The 20,321-nt window shown below is 38.2% G+C and overlaps 1 protein-coding gene across 1 annotated transcript in view; it reads right to left on the bottom strand.

The window, feature by feature from the left end:
• Imp (IGF-II mRNA-binding protein) overlaps nt 1-13,773 on the bottom strand; it is a 161,719-nt gene extending 147,946 nt beyond the window's left edge. The window contains exons 1-2 of the mRNA XM_022067285.2: nt 13,575-13,773; nt 9,320-9,477 (exon numbers count right to left, since the gene is read on the bottom strand). The gene's annotated coding sequence lies outside the window, so the exon portion shown is untranslated. The remainder of the gene's footprint in view (nt 1-9,319; nt 9,478-13,574) is intronic.
• Between the last annotated feature and the right edge of the window lie 6,548 nt (nt 13,774-20,321).

Genomic DNA, 20,321 nt, shown 5'->3' with positions numbered 1-20,321 from the left:
AAGCAGATACAAAATCCCACAAACAGTTAATTCGATGTGACAAATGTTCCGTCATTAATAACTGAACTGTCACACTCTGCAACACCAAGCAACATATTCCTTGAGAAGCCAACCCCCGTCAGAGTAGCAAAAAATCGCCCATCTTTCATAGAACTCGAAGGTTCGTTCGGCCCTACGATCTTCTCAGGAGCCCAAGACTGAGCCTTATTTTGAACCAGATAAATATAGCGCTCATCCTCACATCCTGTATATATTAGCTCAATTTTAATGTCATCACCCCAAGTGGTTTCTTTAATCTTTTCCACTTAAAATGTCAATCGCATATTTCAGACATATACTTGTTACAGTAATATATAATTTCAAATTTAATGAAATTTCGAACGTTTGTATGAATTTCTCCCCCATGCGCGATTCATGGCCCTACCGTCTCCTCAACCTTCCAACTGATCATATTAATAATATTGAGCGAAGAGCGCAAATTGTGGAGATCCTCATTAGGAAATTTTCTCCAGTCTCCTGATATTTCGTTCCTCTTAGGTCCAAATATTCTTCTTAGCACCCTGTTATCGAACAAACTTAGTCTGTGTTTTTCCTTTAACGGAGAAGAAAAATATATTTTTATTTATTTTAATTCTACCCTAAGAAAATGTATTGTTAAATAAAATTAAAACTTCTGTGTAAAAGTCGGACTTTGTACAAATTACAATATTTAAAAGAAAAACAACTTCGATTCCAATTACGCAAAAACCTAGTACAGTAAAACCTCTCTAAGTTGGACACTTGGGGTTCCACGAAAATGTGTCCAACTTACAGAGGTGTCCAAGATACTACACTACTAACTGCTGTAGGCTTACTTAAATTAAGAATTAATGACAATAGTATTAATAATAATCTTTTGAAGCCCACTCCCATGCATTGCACATTACACCCCAGCCTCAATAACATTTTCTAAAGTTAATTCCACTAATTTTCGCTTCCCCATCGCAAAAACAAAAATTCCATTTCTGTTAACACAGTCTGAACTCAAATGCAAGCTCAGTACTGATGGAGTTAAAACTGTGTCTTCTGCGATACTGTAGTCCAGTTAAGGGTTCAGCAAAAGAATGGTTAAACACTTGCAATGCATTCCAATGATGGGTTCAATGTCCATAAGACAATCCTCTAGAGAGGAGGCATTCATCAGTCAGAAATTCAAAATAACAAAATATTTAACTGAAAAACTTTCCCTGAAAAGCATAGAAGTTAAGTGCATGAACCTGTCCAACTTACAACAAAAGAGGTGTTCAAGTTCCAGGATAAAGGGGTGTCCATGATATAGGATATTGTGGACATGTAAAATTATAGGATATTCGCCGGTTCCAATTAAAAGTGTCCAATATAAAGGAGTGTCCAGGATATAGGGGTGTCCAACTAGAGGGGTTTTACTGTAACAGTGTATCTGTAGGCCATACCTATAGCCTACGTATTATTACAACCAATACAGTCGACCTCGTGTAAAGTAAAAGAGATTTCTGGAACACCCAATGTTACCGCATCCGGAGACGATAATCGGAACAGAGTGACGGTGCACTGTTATCTTCTGAACCCTGGTATCGCCATCATAACTCAAACACGCATCTACGTCTGTTCAGTGTCTCTCATCTCACACACTGGTCCCAAAGTCGACTTCTTTGAAACTCTTCAGCTCACGTCACAAATCGATGTAATTTTGTAATCTATTTAGCGTGGCTCTCAGAAGCTCAGACTGTAGGCTAATAACAGGATAAGAGGATAATTAACGACTAATGAATTGGAAAAGATGTGGGGAAAGCAGTCGTGGCCTAATTTAATGGACTACCCCGGGGCTACCTGGAGGAACTGAGAACCACAAAAACTTGCCAGAGTAGCCAGACTGTGGGCCGAAATTTTAACTAGGAACCACGTGGTTACGAAGCAGGAGTGCGAACCACACAGCAGCGATATTCAACTGTCATTAACGCAGAGTAACCAAATTAAAATTATTATTGCTATTATTATTGTTGTTGTCATTTTAAACAACGCATAAACAAATAAACACAAGCGATGTTTCAGCCTACAATGACTGTTTTCACTTTTAAAAATTACTGTAAACTAATAATATTTATTTTCAGCTTTATGAATTTACCGGTAATTACGCTGAGGGAAGATCTATGAACCCTTTCAAGTTACGTTATCGCCACGAAAATTTAGCAGTAAAAATGAGACAGCTGAACATCTGACAGCGGATATGACATCAAATGGCGTAACGCTTCTGTCAGTCTGTCAGTCAAGAACTGCGTCTTTTCCAAGACCCAAATCCTATTACACTAGCCACTTACTCATTTGGACAGAAAATTGCTAATTTCCGTTCAATCAATGGCTTTTTAAGAAACTAGAGGTCTACACACGGTTCTCGTCAGCTTCCGATGCAACGTCAGGTAGAAGGGTGGAAACAATTCGAGGCTTTGATTTTTACAACAAACAAAAATAGTTCGGTAACAAAACGACAGAGTGCTCTGACACTACGTCATGAAGCTAAACACTAAGAACATCGTGACTTTATGTCTGCTTTCTAAGTTATTACTCCAGTAATTTTTTATTAATGATTTACTATTCTGCCCTCCTTATCTCACAAGAAAAACCAAGTTTCTTTACCGTATCTATGTAACCGCTCGTCTGTCTGTCTGTCCCCTTCATAGCTTTTGAATACATTCATAAAACGTACTAGGTCGGCAACCTGAGGCTATCTCAATATTTTTATGAGGCCCGTTACATAATTTTGGAATTAGCCAATTAGTGAGCCTATCCATAAAAACCTGATGCCCATTCAACCAGAGGTCAGACAGTTAAGGATCTCATTTATAGGCGTAGTATTCTGAAAAAGGAAATCTATTTCTTTAGAACTATATAAAAGGAAGTAGCAATATGTCAGACCACTTGGAAGACCAGGCATATAGATGGTAGGATAATATTAAAATGGATTTTGGGTAGAGAGAATGGGAGGGTGTAGACTGGTTAATCTGGCTCAAGATAGGGACCGTTAGCGGGCTTTGTAAACACGACAACGAATATTTGGTTTTCGTAAAAGGAAGTAAATTTCTTGAATACATCAGCGCACAATCAGATTATAAACACGGAAGATGAGACATGGACTTGCTTAGTTAGCAACATATGTTTGAGTCGTATTATTTACCGATGTAAAAGTGCAAGGCAGTTGACGAAGCTCAGTGACCCTCCGCACACAGGGTTGGGCCAGGTTCCTTCCTTGTCTTTACTTCCTTAATCGCGGCCTTTAGAGTCGTAGGCGTTTATAGTAGCTCTAGTAATAAAATAATTTTATACAAATCAACGCAACAAGGAAGCTGTAAAATGGGAACGGAATCACTTGTTTTGCTACTCATATGACGATCTGTTCAAGAAACATTCTTCAAAGTTCAGACAGCAATCACATAACATTCGTAGTCCGAAGAAAATGCCTTCAACTTTTGTATTTCGAAGTCTGATGTCCACATCCAAATATCACGCTAAGAATTTCTTAAATGGGTCGAAATTTATTTATTTAAATTCGAGCAGTCATGTATCCTCGAATGATGTCAGCGGTGATTTCTTAGCCTTATCTTCTGTACCGAAGTCACAATGTATTTAAAATTCTGCGCTAATTGTCTCTTAACTTTCAGTTGGTCGGGTTTTACACCTTAATTCACGTAGCCTAGTCTCGGAACCAAAAATTTAGGAGACTCCAAGTCAGATCGAGGATTATATTTCATTCATTACAAATGGGTAAATAAAATAATGAGGCTTGTACAGATTGTTTTAATTTTATGATTAAATTAAGTTCAATGAATAAAATATCACTCTGTATACTTAGACTACATTAAACAGCCAGATACTAGAAATTTAAATTAATACGCGTATCCCTCCCCGTCCGTCAACATATTTCCTGAACGGTTTGTCAGACGAAACAACTGAACGGAGGCCTTTCGTCCATACAACTAGTTCGTCTGACAAACCTAACAGAAATTCTGTCCGCAGCCTCACACTCTTCTATCTATATTTGGTCTCCTAAGAGGTCTCTTTCCTTCCCACTGAACTGCTGTATGCATTTAGGTCGACTCTTCATTAAATTTTTAATTTTTATGTTTCATGGGCATAGTTAATTAAAATAGCTAAAATATTAACGCCGTTTTTATTTATTTTCTTTTTATCCATAAATTTATAGAGACTACAACTGTTGAAAATTTTGTTAAGTTCAAAGAACACGTTTATGCTCTAGATTCATAATCTGGTCTGGCAAAACTAATTACGCAAAGAACAGGTAACAAGATCCAAAATTATTATGAAAAACGAAAAAGTGGGCTCAAGAGATACGGAAGGGTTCTTCGTTGTCCTCGAAGGTATTGTATAACCACGACAGGCAGAAGATACTTCTGGCAGAAATCTGCACGAAGATACCGCTCGCAGGTGCTAGTAGCTCCGCCCGGTTTCAAGCAACTCGCCACACAATGCTGTTATTTCTACGCTGTTGGTGTAGGAAAGACGGAGAAGAAGGAAAGACAGTAGCCTATATCTTCTGGAACCGAATAGTTAAGAAATTTTTGTTATGATTTGAGGGTGTCACGGCGGTGAGTCCGAAGATAGTTGTCTTCTGGGTTGTAGCACCGTGTAGTCTGTAGAAGATTATCACTGTTTCGGATGTCCTTGCTGCCTCCATCATCACACCGTCCTAAAGATGGAAGCAGACAAGGACGTCATCACATCGTCCTAACCAACAATACTCGGTAAAGAAAGATTGTCCGCGGCACTTAGCCAAACATCACGCCATGCAGTGATGCGGGGAAAGTGGAAGGATAGCTCCACGCATTCTTAACCAAGGAAAATACCTCGGTCCTACATATTATTGACGGCTATAGCGAAGAAACAATCCTGCCGTCGGTAATCGATCCCCGGTCAGACAGCCATAACTTAATCGCAATCTGACCGAACCATTCCGGTCCCTTCCAAAACAACCCTCCTCCCCCCCAAATAAACTGTAGCAGATCGATCTGATATTCCTGGTAGTCCCTCGTATATAAATACAATCAAAATTCGAATAATTTATGAAATGAAGTTGTAAAATTACCAGATGGTATTACTATTGTCCCTTGAAACTTCAAAGAAATCGAAAGGCTGTGGTGATCGGTCATAGATGGAAGTGTCCAATCGCAGGCTTTGGTATTAGCCGTTTCGAATCTTCGGGTTTCAGATGCTTTTCGGTAATTTCTAGGAAAATCAGGTGCAATTTAGCACGAACGCGTACCTGACAGGACGTCGGAGAGCTCCAATTTCCTGCTACGCGCAAACTGTCGCGACAGACAGAGCATGCCGATTATGCTCTAACTGCTTACGGTCAGAGAATTTTAATGTTAAAAAGAAAATTGGAGCAGAACGCAACGTTTATGAAAATTATACTTGCCCATTAAAGTCTTCGTTATGATCACACACGGACCTACAGCCTTTATCAAATTAAACATTTCTGCCTATGTACCTCATTATATAATATTTACATGTAAACTGCCTGAATTTTTAAACACGTTATTAGTGTTCTGGTCAAAATTACAGGTGCTTGAAACTGAGCTAAGTAGCCAACCTGACAGACGAACAAACTCACGGAATTCACTTGCAAGACGGTGGCTCCTAAGAACTTGTTTCTATTCGCTTAAACGTTCACTGTGTCGGGTGTCTGTCATTTCTAGATCCTCTCCTTTCTGAACACATGCATTATTTATTTAGTGTTCTGTCTGACGACAGGTCCATATGGACAGGATCCTTCCATCCTTTTCTCGGACTGGGACCTGTTCATATACGTTCTTGGCAGATGATTCAGAAGTGGTTTGCCATTGCCTTCTTCTGTGTGTGAATGGAGTAATTGTTGGGATGCCACGGAGAAACCGGGGAAGCCCCCGGAGGAAAACTCCGTGTTGCCTAGACCACGGCCTTGCCCAACACAAGTTATAAATTCGGGCACCGTCGGGAATCGAACCCGAGACCCCAGGATTAGAAGGCCAGCGTTCTAACCGCTAGAGCCGAAGAGAATAACAGGGTGAAACCTGAGACTGTTCGATTATTTGCGAATGGAACTCAGTTACCCCATCCTACCAATCTCTCGAATCAATCACATAAATAATAACATAAGAGCAATAAACATTTAAATATGTTAAGGCTAAAGTACGTTTTTCCAGTGCTTTGTTCGTGTCCCAGAGGTTTAGACATTTGCCTTCCCGCTTTATTCTCAGGCACTCTCAATTTAAGATGACTTCTGCCATATTGCTCCGGGCAGTTTGGTAGATCATAGCCCTGATGATGGACACAGCAAGGACCTCTGAAACGTCGGTTACCAGACCACACGGCACAACAACCGAGAAGACAGTCGTCTTCATACACGCAGCCGTGAGAACATGAAATTTCACCTTAAAATCTGTTCTTCCCTCAGGAAAGAAAGAAGGATCAAGGGATTTGCGTCCGCCATTTTTTATTTGTAGGTTCTTGGCTTCAGGCAGTGTCGGCGGCCATACCAGGTACAGAGATCAGTTGCTGGGTAGCAGATAGCAAAAAGAGAACAAGAGACGATCGCCCCGCCCAGATGCGTCTGGCATTGGAGCAATGCAAATTATATGCATCGCACGTCCGTCCTATCGAGTGCGAATGTGTGGTCAGGGGGGGGAGGAGAGGGGAAATCGCACATCGCTACCTGTCACATACTCTGAGAGGTCCGACTGTAAGAACTGGACCAGATGTGCACCCCCTCTGCCAATCGCAATTTCTGGTTCTTTCAACATACCTCCTTCCCGTTCTGTAGAAGAACAAAATAATAATCTGTGCTCAGGACCCCACTTCTGTTATCTTTGCCACACATACTGAGAAGTTAGTAGGAGTGGAAATATTCCCAGAATGGTTTGTCGTCCTACGACCGGGAAATAAGCCTTCGCACGTTTCCTTACTTTCTTTTGCTATCCTAACCAATCGAGGAAAAGTGGCCCAACGAGTAACTTCTTAATTTGAATGCTTAGCTAGTTTATTTGAGATAATCATATTGAATTGCAGTTAACCATTTCAAGCGGTCTAAATGATATTAAAGAATCAACTCCGTACCGGAAAGAAAACACAACATACGAACACCGACTGTTAAATGCTCCCTCTCATCTATGCACAGCCATCCCAACTAGACTACACCTTTACTGTCATTCTCTGGATGTCTTCGGTGAATGTTTTTCGTATATTTTTTGGACTTTATACACCGTGTGATTTTTATGACTTGAAAATCTTAAAACGTTCACTACGTTTTGAATCACCGCGTTTCGAAGGATGGATCTTCCTTTCCCTTCAGGTAAAAAAGGGGAGAGAAACCTATTCTGTTGAATCCGGCAGACCGAGCTATTTCTGTAGAGATGTTTGCACAAGACTACGACAGTCTAAAACAGTCCTCTTCATTCCATTAACCATTAGTTGTCACTATAAGCTTGAGATTCCAATTTCTACTGTACATTGCAAGTGACATGACATGTCATACTATCTCTCTACTGACCCCAGAGTCGTAAGCCGATGTTTTCGGCGACTGATCACAACAACGAACAAGAAAATGTATGAAAATATTTATCGGGGATGACTAATAGATACAACACTCCGAACTGCAAAACGCAAAGCCAATTCAGACAGTCGATGGGTATGCAAATCTGCAAAACACGAGTTAACGTAAGGATTTCGAGGTACCATCTTTGGCAGAGTAGGACCGTACAAATTTTGCACGCTAACAGCTCAAAATTCAATGTAGACCGACTAGGTTTAGTAAATAATGTTGTCTCTGTTATAAGCGTCAGGTAGAAAGAAGGGTGTTTGGGTCTCCACTAAAATTTACCTGAAGAAAATGCATCAGTAAGGGCTAGAAAAGCGGTTCTCAAACTGTGGTGTCGGTACCTCATTCATATACACACAGCATTAATTATACGTGAGCTTTGAGCAATCCTGAGTCACAAACCGTGGATTCAGATTGTGGGCTTTCAACAAAGCTAATATACCTTGAAAGATCCGAGTTATTATCATTCTCATTACATGGCTACGATTATACGATAACGTCATTTACTGACGGCGAGAAAAAGTTCACGTCACCAAACGTGTAGCAAGAAAAACAGACTTGCCTCAGTGTGGGAATAAGTAAAAGGTTTCTTTAGTAAGGATACGAGACTTTTTTTTCATCAGGGGTACCAGACAGAAGAATTTGAGAATCCTTAGATTTATTGTTAACATTTACACAAACTACTATCACTGAATATCCGGACTTCGTCCATTGCCTGGTATTCTAAAAAGAACACAATTCTGAGACCAAGAGGTACGGAATTTCTATTTATTTCGGTCATATATGAACACCTCCAACGTCTATGTTGTATATGACTGTGTGTTCTGTTTAATAGTTGTATATTTTACTATGAGCCAAACTGCATGACCAATGAACTATGATCCAGATCGTAAGAACATTGAACTCTCAATAAGATAAGGAGATTAGAGCACACAAGCCGTTACTCAGCACTTATCGGAGCGAAGTCCAACACTGCACGCGTGTCTAATCGGTGGCCAGCCTAGAAATGCTCCCGGCACTTCTGTAGCACACGAAATTGTCACCCGAGACATTTTAAGCTCCTTATAAAACCCGTGTTTTGAGGACATCGCCAGAATCAAACAAACGTCACACTGTCATCACGCAGTTATTCTTTGGTCTGTAGCTCTGTGAAATATCATTACTACGGTATCAGATTACGTTACTATTTGAATTCAAAGTGTTTTGACTCAGAACGTGTGAAGTGTTTATATAAATCTCCTTGAAATATCTATCAACAGTGTTGTTTTTACTACAGTGGGTTGAAATTTAAATTCTTAAGTGTCCTAACGCAGCAATTCCGAAGACTCGGTCGGTATGCTTTCCCATCTCCTTAAATTATCCTGCGGGATACAGTCACCAGTAGTTCAGGGACGCAAGTGGGTAGGTATTCCCCACTTCTTCATATGTGGATGGAAAAAGATCTACTTCCCAAAATCCAAAAATATCATGCATATATTTTTGTAGGGTTTGAGGTTTTTACTGAAATGTGAGACAACATGGTGGTCTTCTGGTTGGTTGAACTGTTTCGGCTAACAACGTTTCGGTAGAATATACTGCCTCCATTTTCAGGGCTAGAATTCTGCAGTTCCTCCAGACGTCGATATATACAGAAAGGCCAGACGGCACAACAATCCAAAAGACCATGCTCTATTATAAAAATTGGTTTCTTTCTTTTAAATTATTTTGGCTTACCGTTTGTAAAAACAGGCCCATAAAGACGGCTGTCTTCAAAGTTGTAGCGCCGTGTTGTCTAGTAGAAGTTTACCGACGTTTCGGGGTCCTTACTGCCTCCGTCATTACATCGTCCTGCTGATGGACCACTAGACCGCATTCGATTCAGATCGCCTGGACTAAAACCGAAAAGAAATCCGTCAGTGAATGATATACGGCAGACGGGAGTAGATTCAACCGCCTTTGGAAATGGATACCGCAGAACAGACACGCGGTTTACTGGATCAATCACTGACACAATCTTTAGAGAAGCAAAATTACACAGATTTTGTTTGACGAATGTGACGTCGTTCCCATGTCAACATATTTTCAAAAGGCTAAAATAACACATTTTTGGACATACAAGTTGGTATTATTTTAAAACCTATTACTAAATCAAGGTGTCTCTTACAATCGCTGCGTCTTAAAGCTGAGGATATACGGTATTGACATTTCTTGTTTCGTGGCTGGCCGGGAGAAGCAGTTACATTGCACCCCACAGCATGCACGTTCCTCTTATTCCTACGTACAACACTAGGCGCCTTGAAAACAGGAACCGGAAGTGATGAAGGAGGGAGAGTTTCAACTTCCTAAACAAACAATTCCCGGTACAGGCGCCACCTGGTGAGGCACATGTCAGCATTGATATAGCGCAGACAGTGCTGCCACCTGAGCTACTTCTAGCTAGATCAAAAGGAATCTTCTGGACCGACAACTTCAAATTGAAGCTTTAGACGTCGGGTGCTGCTAGGTGGCTAGGAAGAACTACCACATTCCGACGACAAAACATACGGAACGACCGGAGTGGATCTACAGTGTCGTTTGGGTTGTAGTGCAGTGTAGTCTGGTAGAAGATGACCGACATTTCAGAGGTTCCTGCTGCCTCAATCATCAGGGCGACAGTCATCTTCGTACTGACCGCCGTGAGAACCTCATATCTCACGAACTACGGGATGTTCCCTCGCCTGTGCCGCTCCTGAATTCCAAGAATGTCCTTAGTTAAAACAAAACTGACCACTCAATACGGAGACTGAAACCGTTTCATGAAACTGTTAACATTCAACAAACGATTTCTGTACGCCCTTATGAGTACCGACTTACGTCGATTCACTCCGAGACCTTGACAGTCTGTGTGTATAAAAGTCCCCAGTCCTTCGTCTTCTGTTTGTTCTTCAAACACGCGGAATGGCTCACACTTCCTCTAACTACGAAACCGTAACAGGTTAGAAGCGGAAATGCGAACGTACGGTCTGGACAAAAACTGACTGCATTAACAAATATTCATTTCCAAAGGTTCGTCTGATACGAAAAGCGGGTTTCATCCACTTCGATGCTGGAAAGAATCGTTACTTCAGCCCTGAAGATGCAGACAGTATGTTTCTCCAAAACGCTGGAATCTATCTGTATTTTACAAGGCGTCAAAACCAAGAAGAACATCATTCCGGGAAGCAGCCATCTAGAGTATGAACTTTCTTTAATAGCTATTTAATTAAAATTAATCAATGCAAAAGTTATGTACACACAGTGCAACGTCATTTGTAGCGTTGTTTAGAAAGAGTAATAAGGGTGTGCGTTAATCAGGCGAGGAAGTTTGTTTGTTCTGAGAAAAAGAGTTTTGGAAGAAAATGGCTTCTAAGCCTTCAGCTGTGTAGACTGTAACTGAAAGCCTTGAAACGACACTTAGGGGACATCTTTTTAAACATTGTTTGCTGGATTAGATAACAACGATTGAACTGTGTCCAACATTCATGCCTCTCTCTTTAGAAAACGCCTGATGGAACTATTCACAGCAAACAGACGCTTGAAGAGAAAGTTCTGTCGTAGACAAATCTCACTTTCTGTACCTCCGAGTCCTTGGGTCCGTATTCAATTGTCATTTACCTCTTCCCAATGCACTATGCAGTTAGGTCGTCAGGTAGTTTAAGCTACAGCCTTTCTGAAAACATTTTGCAACGGAACAGGCATTCAGAGCATTCAGACTCATATATATTCTTTGAAATTAATCCTCCGTCCACAGCACAATTATGAATCGCCTTATCTTATACTTTTCTATGTCCCTTTTTGATTCCCTTCTTGTAGGTCCACATTCCACTGCTGTGTACATTTCATAAATACAGGCTTATATACTGACTCTGTAGCATTGCTTTTAAACCGAGAGTAAAACTCGTTTGAAGGACCATGGGTCTTTGGATAGAAAAAAATGCTCTCACTGACAGGTGGTCTCTTAAATTAAGTGCACAATATATTACTTTTATTGGAAATCGACAGACATTCAGCTACTTGCAGGCATACAGGTGCTTAATACAAGTGTGGGCCAAACAAGGCAACACCGCACACAGCAATATTATTCGGTGAGATTTTAGGTTCTCACGGTCGCGAGCATGATTACTGGGCAACGCCCAGACGACAGTCATCTTTATACCCGCCGCCGTGAGAACAGAACAAAATAAAATGACTGGAAGATGTGGAACAAATGTCTCCTGAACGCTTTCCGTGGCAGGCAAACTTTTATGTGCCAACAAAAAGAAGTAACATAGGTCAACCAAGTAATAGATGGAGGGAACTTGATTTTCCACCCAGTAATTGATATTCAAGAAGAACTATAAGAAATCTATGCAAATCGTTCATTTGACAGTCTTCTGAAATATTTTTAAGTTCGTCAAATATTTACAGTTAATTTACCCTCATATCTAACAACAACGTGTATGAAACGTCGTTAAATCTTCATGCATTCCAGACCTCGGCGTTACTTAACAAGACAAACAAAATTTGTCATTTATACTTTTCAGTAGCGTGACGTCCAAACACATAGTTCCACATAAGAAGAGCTATTTCCTTTACTAATTACGATTTCTGTAAATTAATTACAATCGAATATACAAAATTTCAACTTCATTTACACAACAGAATGCAATGTCAATCAAAGAGCCACAGTGTCTGAAAATGTTAAGTAAAATATTCAAACGTGGTTTTTACACTACAATGACTTTTGTATATAAAACTAATGGTGATACAAACACCGAATACTGTCCCTAAAATGGTTCTATAAAAACAACGAGCATTTGATAAATAGAAGTCACAATGAAAATTGGCAATCTTGTTCTGTGCTGTCAACTGTTTACACAAGCACGTCCGAGGCACCAATGCCAACCTACACACACCAACAGAACTATTGTCCTATTACAGGCTGCAATTCGAATGGGGCAGAGCCTTAATGAAACAGCAGATCATTTCGATTCACCCAGTTTTCTTTAAATATAGCGCACAAGCTGTTTATTTGTTCGTTTTTCCCATAGCTTTAAGACGGACATTTACCTAGATGTATTAAAAGTGCAATTTTACTTCACATAAACTGGCAGTCAAACTGAATTTGTTTAATAAATGTTAGTAAAATCTATCAATATTAAATAATACACGACGTGGGAGTGTTATGACTCCAAGTAACCCTTGTATACTGCGATGGGTCATTAAAATCCCAGCATGTAGAAGCAACATTTAACTATAAACTTAAAATAATTTCAAAAACAAGAGGAAATGAACCCTAAACTGTACGAACCACACTCTTTTCGAGGCTAATAGCATGAAGCCCAAAAGTTCATTACCGCATTCACAAGAGCCCGCCACCTCAACTCACACCCTCACACTTTCGTAAGATCAATTTTAATATTATCATCCTTTCTACGGCTAGGTCTTCCGAGTGATCTCTGGCGAAGACTGCAAACTATGGAGCTCCTCATTATCTAGTTTTCTCAAGTCCTCAATGGGCGTTTCTTCCTTAGAGTGATAACCCATGTTTCATACCCATACTAAACAATAGGTTAAATGAGAGATTTGTGTATTCAGATAGCGGACGGGAGGTCGATATTAACTGTACAGTAGCACGGTTTCCCGGAATTCAGTCCACTCTTAAATTCCTTGCGAATGTAATTTGATTGTTAAAATTGTATCTACGTAGATACAGTTTTACCACAGTTTAAACAGTAATGAAGTATAACTTATTTTGGTTGCAGACACAGACTTACGGTCACCCAAAGTTAGACAAAATAGGCTGTAATTAACAAGAGTACAAAATAATACATAGATGCTTAGCAATCCACCCTAATACTATACTTTAACAGATGAACACCTAAGGCGAACAGACCTTTAGATTAAACCGGGAGTGTAGGTATGTTAATGTTATGTTAGGGTTACACGGTTATGTATAATGGCCGGTCAAAAGCCTGTAAATACAACATACCAGTGATGACAGCCGGTGGAACAGGTGCATCATGTCTTGATCTGCTTTACCACACTTAGGAAAACGTAGAAACGTGAACATAAAAAACGCAACACAAACGTGACGGGATTTCAATTATCTATACAACGGAAAGGTAAAATAAAACGAACTAACTAACCCTAAACGTGCTATGAACTGTCAGTTCTGCCTCCGCGCCACCATTCGACATTGGAGACACGTGAGACTCGAAATGCTGATTGGGCAATGGAAGACATGCCATTTCAACACTAGGGCGACATCTGTGGGGAGAAATTCGAACCGCTGATATATACTCCGCAGCCTTTCGGTTGAAATGGTAACTAAAGGGATTTACCGTTAGATGGCGATGGTTACTGGGCGTCAAAATGGCGTATCACTAATGAGACGAGATATGTTATTTAATTAATAATTAGTTTAGAAACAATGCTACAAACGTATGTGTCTCGTATAAAATAATTGTACAATCATCATGGGGATTTGATAACACCACATAATTTAGGCAGTTCACAACGCAAATTATATTTTTAAGAATGAGAATGGAACAAATTCCAAGGCAGTAGAATCTGTACAGCCAAAGGAAATTAAGGAATATAAATTGTTCATTAGTTGATGATCCAGTTGGTAATGAAATGGTGACACATTTATAAAAAGCCAGTTTTTATTTATAGTGATAATTGTAATTGGGGCATTAAAGTACGCATTACATTCTTTATATATGTATATATAAGTAGCTCATAATTTCAGTATTTACAGGTGCCACTAAAATTATTGTGATTTTAAAAAATAGTAATCGTATTGCACTGCCCCGTCTACAACAGGTGCAAACACCTGGTCATTAAAAACAAAATACAAACAAAATGAGACTTAGACTAAATCTACCACAAATATGCGACAACAGGTAACTATAAAGTATCTTTCATTGACGCAATGTAGGGCTATGTGTTTAATATCTCAGTATGACACCAATGTAGGCTTTGAAATTATAGCAATCACAAACTTTATACTCTTACACATACTAAGGACAACTTGGGCACAGTATTCTACCACAATTCAGCATTCCCCAAATTCTTGCAATCAGGAAGTCTTGGAATCATTTTACTGTATCTATTTTAACAATATATAGAAAGTGTATTGATAAATTTATTAGAAAAGGGATCCTTTTCCCTCAAAACTCACTTCAGGCTCAGTTACAGATCTAGGTGTATAAAATTTCAGTGACTTTATTTGGAGTGTCCTGTGTTTACAATATAAAGAACTATGAATAATATTTTGATGATCTGATATCTCCAGACTTGGAATTTTAGAGCAATCCTTCTTGTTGATTGATCCTGGTGCATAAAACGAGTTGTAACATGAGACAGTGAAGTTGGTGATACATGTAAATCTTATTCTCGTGCACCTCTTTATGGATTAGATTGAAGCATATTTTGACTTAACAGCTATCCCTTGAGTAACCATCATGTATCTATGTATCTCTGTGGTTTGTAACAAAAAAGGAGTTTTTGAAGTCTGATTTGTCCACTCTGTTAAGGCTGGTTAATCATTTTTCATTGTAGCTCTATATTATTTTAATCATGAAATAAGTAATAAGATCTTTATGCTTATCTTTGTTTATGACAGTTTCATTTATGCTGCTTGAGTTTTACAGACAGTGTGGGAACAGTTTAACAAAATAAAAATTAATTCTGACCAATTTTTAAAGTTAGATATAACATAGGTCAAAGAAGCTGGTATTTGTATGTGTTTTTCCCCCTTTTTTGTACAGACATTGACGTTCAATTGACAGTTTTTTTAAATGTTTAACATTCCCATAGATTATGTACTTCTTGTTACAGCCATTGTGTAACAATATGCTGTGTAGTGGATGTTTATATTCCGAACATTAAAAATAAATTGGAACTGTAATCTTAAGCAGTTAAATTAGGTTGGTCTTTGTGATGATCTTCTGCTTGGTCTTACAGATTTACTAGCAAAAGAATACAGAATATAATGTGCACATTTGTCTTTTTATGTTTGTCATCCATATTGTGAAAAATTGTTATCATGTTATGTCACTATTATGAAATTATTAATGTAAGGCATAAAATTAAAAAAGAACACTTATAGCAGTACTTCTTCACATGCATCATATTTGTGTACGCATACCTGTTCTTTTATGTATTTCTGTGGTTCCTCTCAATTTTAATGAAAATCTTAAGAAAGAAAGCAATGTGCATTCTGTAAAAATGTATTGTGCTTTCAGTTTGGGGAATGCTAGTATGGTGAGGCAAACTGTGAGCCATGTTCTCACTCAACCCAGAAGAAATATCCACAACAGAATGTAATAAATTCATTTGCATGCAGCCTTTTCCTTTCCTTACTTCTACATTTTGTACATCAACTTGCTTAATGCCACACAACACCCACTATGTCCCTAACATCATACCAGTATTTCACTTTTAATGCTACATAATTTTTATTAGCTGGTGAACCTGATTCTCCTAGCCTGGGTTTACTACAATAAGCTTAAAAGTGGAGCAGTGGTCCATATTTATTACTGGTTTACAGCTTTCCAGCACAAGGAAAGAGGGTATTTGGAGAACATTATTATGAGTTGCAGGTGAATGGTACATAGATATTGGTCCGCTCAAGAAAACACTGTACATTAGAAAATACTGCATCTATTCTGTCTGCTGTAGTTCCTTACTCATATTAATGTGGCTCAAATGTGAAAGCAGCAGGGTTGCCAACCTGCACACACATTTCAAAATATCTTCAGAAGGTGGTTATAGAAACATAGAATTTAAAATTCTTCTCAAATGCAATAGTTCTGACAAATAAATTCTATTAACAGTTTTAATAAAATTTGATTGTTAAAGGATTAATGTTTAGAATATGTCTTATCACCACTCTTTATGTAAAATGTCTTGTGTGAAGTGCAGGAGTGTGTTATGAATCAAATTCACATCTTCAACTGACCCACAAGGCCTGAAAATAGTATTTAAATAAATATTTATGATTAAGCAGATCTGCAAAAATGTATCATTTAATTTGGGGACAAATTTAATTTAACTCATGACAAGCATTAATTATAATTTACCATACCATATAACAATACCACACACACAACAGACACTTGTCTACACAAAGGTATGTTGTCCAGCTGAATATAATGTGTACTGGATAGGTATTTTACACACACAAAATTCTTTTCTTACAAACGTACCCTTCATGTGATCTGAGGCATGGTCTGAAATGCAACCGTTTGAAACTAAAGACAAGAACCCAGCCAAATCCTGTGCCTGTAATAAGTACAGCATGTGGCATCAGCAGTTTTGTGAGATCTTAATGCCCCACCAGTGTGATCAAACAACTTTGAGAATTCTCACTATTTCCTCAAGAAAGGATCTGTACTTGCAGACATGAAATACAAAATATAATTTCTTGTTAAAATTTCTTACCAACATCTGCAAATCAGAACAGGAAGACCACAAGAGTGCAGGGGTAAGATGGCAACCCTGAAGTTTCATATCACAACTAAAAATGCTGACCTTAAGAATTCATGACTATTAAAAGACCAATCCTTTGCTAAAATCTGATAAGGAATCATCTGCTTCAAATTGGTAGGCCGTATAGTGATAACAAGTATGTACAAAAATGTGCAACAAGGCGACTTTCTATATGATTATGTACAATTAAATACTACGAAGATATGAAAAAATACAATCTTAATTGAAGATGTATTTCTTATTAAATACTTATTAAGACATTCTTTCCCTTTGTTTTGCTTATTATAGTTACTCAACTAAATTGTTTTGGTCAGAATTCGTTGACGGCTTCATATCAGCTACGAGAGTACTACATGGTATTGTGACAAGAAATTCCACCATATGACATTCAGTGGGTGACAAAAAATTATTTATAGGAAGAATAATGGACAAGTTACTGTCCTTTCTGAAACTCCTGTTCAATGAAAGGAGGACTTGGCACCATCTCTGTAAGGACTGCATTTTATTTTGGTCTTCCACCAGTAGTAATGTTATCAAAATGAAAACAGACAAAACTTCTAAACAATTCTTTATCAGTAAAGCCTGGCACATCAGTGATACCATTGAAAGTGATATATAGTATTTGTTACCTAACATAATGCTAACTTGAATTTATCTGATAAAATAAGTCATGATTTTCAATAGTCATAATGTCCTGATAGATGTGTAGTATCATTTTATGTTTTATAAAGTAATAGTTTTATTTTAACTTCCCTAATTTTCCCCCCCCCCCACCCCCCCAAGAAAATAACAACAACCACCAAATTTAGAGAGCCAGAATGTCCCCCCCCCCTCCACCAGAAGCTCAAGCAGTTAATGCAATCATGCAATCTTTATTTAACAGGAAATATAGGTTTGAGTCTTAACTGACTCACATTTCGCAAACTTGCCAACCATAGCCTCAATGGTAATCTGCCAAATTCCTTGCTGTACAACCATGTATTTTCACCTACAAATTACCTTATCATTGAAATTACATTTAAACTGAAGTTCTATGTAAAATGACATGCTGTACAATCTAACAATTCTGATATGAATGAGACAGACATATCATTACATTAAAAATCATGCGGTGGAACTTCTTAGCATCCTTATATAATTAAAAAAAAGAGACTACGTTACACATGTTACTAATTTCAGCTTCATAAAGGCCTTAAGTCTGGACTTACTATATTACTGTACATCAATTACACAACCACTACTATTACTATGCATGAAACTCTGTTGCTCTTCTTGTATGAACTCAAATTGTTTATGTTATGTGCTACTTGGTTTAGGTCTGATCTTCAGCTGCTTCAATATGAGTGAGTGAATACAACTGTGTTCTGTGGTCAACTGATTCGTGCATTATTTATGCCATATCAGCTCAGGAAAGAAACAAATGGTGGGCTCTTCTGAACACAGTAATAGACTTTTGGGTTCCATAAGAAAATTTCATGAATGGCTATGTTCATTATCATAGTTACTATCTTGAAGATGACTGTCTTCTGAAATGTTGCATTGTGTAGTCTTGTAGATACTGACTGGCATTTCAGAGGTGCTTACCACCTCCCAAATGTTGAGGCAGTAAGCACCAAAGAAATGACAGACGATTTCTACAAGACTACTTGGTAAAACATTCTGAAAGACAGCCATCTTCATACTCAATGGTATTAACCATTTGACACAGCTGACAGCCCGAGAATATTTTGAGTTACACTGCCGAGAAAGCTTCAAATCATACATCTTCATACTGTCCCAATGAAAACCTGAAGTCTCATGTTACCATTTGTGAGAATTCATGAGAAGCAGATGTCTTTTCATACTGAAGAGACAAGAAATAAGAAATGTGTACAGACTTCTGGTGGGATCACCTTCTGGAATGTGATCATTAGGAAATAGCTGTGAAAAATTTGGGTTGTTACATAGCTGGTTAGCCTTAGTTCAGTTATACTAATGGGCATTCAGATTCTGATGTTAATTCCTGCAGAATTTGGGTATGAAACCTAAGCTTACCAGTCATCTTCATTTGTGCCTTTTGTTCCACATCCATGTTACTTAGAATGCTCTCAGTCAAGTGGAACTGAATGCTAAAATAACTATTTTTATAAGAGGCACTCCTTTCTTGCTCTGAGGCTGCAGAGCAAATATGTTGGGAGACTTCAGCATTTTGTTTTAGCAAATTTTTTAAAATACAAGACTTGTTCCGTGTACTTAGATGCAAGCAGACAAAAAGATTCAACCTGCATTGGATGTAGAACACCTGGAAATCCTCTGAACATATTTGTACAGTTGAAAACATACTAAATGGGACAGAATCATTCTCAGGCTATTGTATAATTTCAACAATTGTGATAATTCCAAAATATTATGTAAATTAAAACAATTACATAATTTGACTTTTCAGATATAGTTTAGTAATACCAAAAGTGTACATATTTGTGAATCTGTAGTCTTTAACCATTTTCACTGTAGCTACCAATAACAAATTTTTTTTGTTCATCTACAAAAGCAACTAAAGATAGTATCAAGTATATTTTTGTCTTACACATTCTAATTTGAACAAAATAAAGAAATATGCCAACATGCAATGCTTTTGCTGTGGTTTTAATATGCAGTGTACTGAATTTTCAAATATGAATGAATGTAAGTGCTAGGATGTGCAATGCAAAACATCTTTTTGCTAGAAACCCTCTGTTCATGTCAATAACAAAATTTAAGTTAAGTAAAAGTTAATTCCTCCAGATTTATTTTTTAAATTTCATCGTCTATGGTAAGCTTGACCGTCGTGACCCCTTTCGGGGTTTTCTTGCGAAAGTACCACGGGTTTCTCCTTGCCTTCTGTGGCCAGTCTTTACCCACCAGACTGGAAGAGGAGACATGGACAAACATCCATGCCTTGAGTGGTCAAGAAACATTAATACCTTGTTAGTGGTTTGTATGTGTGGGGGGGGGGGGGGGGGGGGGGGGACAAAACCTTTACTTTAATTTGTTCATGTTAATTAATTCTGTGATTTTTATAGAACTTACAAATCTTGCTTCTTTTTATTGATAAAACCTTCACACATTGTTTAATGATGACTGAGCCATGAAAGTTCATATTTCAGTTAAATACTTACATTATATACATATTTAAAACTAAAACAAACTTTTATTCTTAATTTTACACTATGCATGTCTACTTCTGGGCCTTTATGCATAAAAAAGTGATAACTAGAGGCCA

Source organism: Zootermopsis nevadensis, unplaced genomic scaffold, assembly GCF_977971745.1.
Source record: "Zootermopsis nevadensis isolate Lab colony 2312 unplaced genomic scaffold, Znev_1.0 Znev_ptg000061l, whole genome shotgun sequence".
NCBI lineage: Eukaryota > Metazoa > Arthropoda > Insecta > Blattodea > Termopsidae > Zootermopsis > Zootermopsis nevadensis.
This window is presented reverse-complemented; position numbering and strand designations above follow the sequence as displayed.